This window comes from Pseudophryne corroboree, chromosome 2 (assembly GCF_028390025.1).
Source record: "Pseudophryne corroboree isolate aPseCor3 chromosome 2, aPseCor3.hap2, whole genome shotgun sequence".
NCBI classification, from domain to species: domain Eukaryota; kingdom Metazoa; phylum Chordata; class Amphibia; order Anura; family Myobatrachidae; genus Pseudophryne; species Pseudophryne corroboree.
The window spans coordinates 388,886,622-388,888,985 of record NC_086445.1 but is presented as its reverse complement, the minus strand read 5'-3'; the positions used below and the strand labels follow the sequence as shown (position 1 = coordinate 388,888,985).

General features: G+C 42.7%; 2 pseudogenes; one reads left to right on the top strand and one right to left on the bottom strand.

Annotated features, from left to right (window-relative positions):
• Nucleotides 1–810: 810 nt before the first annotated feature.
• LOC135052581 (5S ribosomal RNA) lies at nucleotides 811–929 on the bottom strand (annotated as a pseudogene).
• A 1,067-nt stretch (nucleotides 930–1,996) lies between these two features.
• LOC135052236 (5S ribosomal RNA) lies at nucleotides 1,997–2,115 on the top strand (annotated as a pseudogene).
• The last annotated feature ends 249 nt before the right edge of the window (nucleotides 2,116–2,364 follow it).

Genomic DNA, 2,364 nt, shown 5'->3' with positions numbered 1-2,364 from the left:
ATAGGTTGCTAGGTAGCGAGTCTGAATAGGGCTGTGTCCGGTATCGTGACGCTGAATGTCACGTGACCGGACATACATCCCCGTGTTTATCGTATCCCGGCCGTCCCCGTCCCATTACCGCAAATGACGGCTGACCACATGACGTGTCCAGCCTCCTGTATAGATCACATGACCAGGGAGAACAGAAAGGATGTTTGTATGGGAGAAACCCTAATTGGAAGTTACGGTTCCTATAGCAACCCGTAAACCAATAGGGAAATTCAGCAATACAGATAATGACATTCGTATTAAGAAAAATAGAGAGAGCGAGAAATAATTGATAAATCATCATATCATGTATGTACGAAAAAGAGAAAAGTATGACTCTTGTTTGGGCGCACTCTTGTGTTAACTAAATGTAGATTAATAGGTAATGTATCTAAAAGTTAATGATGAGGTCTTTATTTCTACTCTTTAAAATGCATGGAGATTCAGCAAAACAGATTAAATATAAGACAAACGTAGATATGCCAGCTGGAGAGAAATGTCTCCCAAAATTAGAAAATGTTCAGATCTTAATTATGCCTGGATAAACGCATATTGGAAGATAGCTACATACTATGCTACTTCCGTCTGCCCAAGATCTGTACAAACTGTGTTTGTATTGATGCAGCCCTAAATTGGGTTAATTCATGAGTGGGAGGACCCAATCACTGAATAACAATTCTAATAACCACTGTCATAGATGAAAAGAATGAGGATCAAGAAGAAGGAGGATTGAGTGTGAGTGGTGATGCTGCTGTTGGTGTTGTTTCTACAGGGAAGAGAGTCTCCCTACTTCACTGGGTATTCCCTAGTGGTCGCCCATCTAGGTACTGACTCAGCCCACCTACGTTTAGCTTCCAAGATTGGACGAGATTGGGCGTGAACGTACGGGTATGGTCGTAGGAAGATTTGACCCTATAGCACCAATGAGAGTGCACCGAAACGGGAGGATTGATTCCTCCTTAGAAAAGGAATGCTGAGAATGCGTGGGAAAAGGGAAAAGTAGTAGATGAGTAGGTGTGAATCTGCTGTCCACGTTAGACTGAAGAGACGTGTCTCCTGAGGGGACACGCACCCCAGAATCGTGGATGAGAGTTCACAGAAGGAAGAAAAGCAAGAAAATGATTCTAGAATAGAGGAAAGTAGTTACAATGGACTATTGGATTAGATTACAGTAGGTCCCTTTGGGTTACCTCTATTTTTTGGATACTAACGGATCCTGGTTCAAATAGATCACTGTGACAGATGTCAAGACACTTCACAGAAGAAATAAGGGTAATGAAAGTTTCATGTGATTTGTGTCAGATCACTAGGTATGTATGACGCTACTTGTACATGACAGATTTTAATAGCATTCAATGATTAAAGATTTATTGGATGTCACTCATTCAATTGGCAGGCAGACGGGGTGCCCGCAAGGGATGCTGGGCAGCCAATGCCCTGCCCCTGTCGCAGGGTTATACCACACTGTACCTAACTGAAAGAGTACACATATATGCAATACAGTTTAGCTGGAAGCACCAGCAATATTGGTAATTCTTTCAGAAGCAAAGAAATATACTTTAGCATTAAGTCTGGTACAATAAATTGAATAAGCATCAAATATCACCCGTTACGGAAGTGTCTTGACATCTGTCACAGTGATCTATTTGATCCAGGATCCGTTAGTATCCAAAAAATAGAGGTAACCCAAAGGGACCTACTGTAATCTAATCCAATAGTCCATTGTAACTACTTTCCTCTATTCTAGAATCATTTTCTTGCTTTTCTTCCTTCTGTGAACTCTCATCCACGATTCAGGGGTGCGTGTCCCCTCAGGAGACACGTCTCTTCAGTCTAACGTGGACAGCAGATTCACACCTACTCATCTACTACTATTCCCTTTTCCCACGCATTCTCAGCATTCCTTTTCTAAGGAGGAATCAATCCTCCCGTTTCGGTGCACTCTCATTGGTGCTGTAGGGTCAAATCTTCCTACGACCATACCCCTACATTCACGCCCAATCTCGTCCGATCTTGGAACCTAAATGTAGGTGGGCTGAGTCAGTACCTAGATGGGCGACCACTAGGGAATACCCAGTGAAGTAGGGAGACTCTCTTCCCTGTAGAAACAACACCAACAGCAGTATCACCACTCACACTCAATCCTCCTTCTTCTTGATCCTCATTCTTTTCATCTATGACAGTGGTTATTAGAATTGTTATTCAGTGATTGGGTCCTCCCACTCACGAATTAACCCAATCTAGGGCTGCATCAATACAAACACAGTTTGTACAGATCTTGGGCAGACGGAAGTAGCATAGTATGTAGCTATCGTTCGATATGCGTTTATCCAGGCA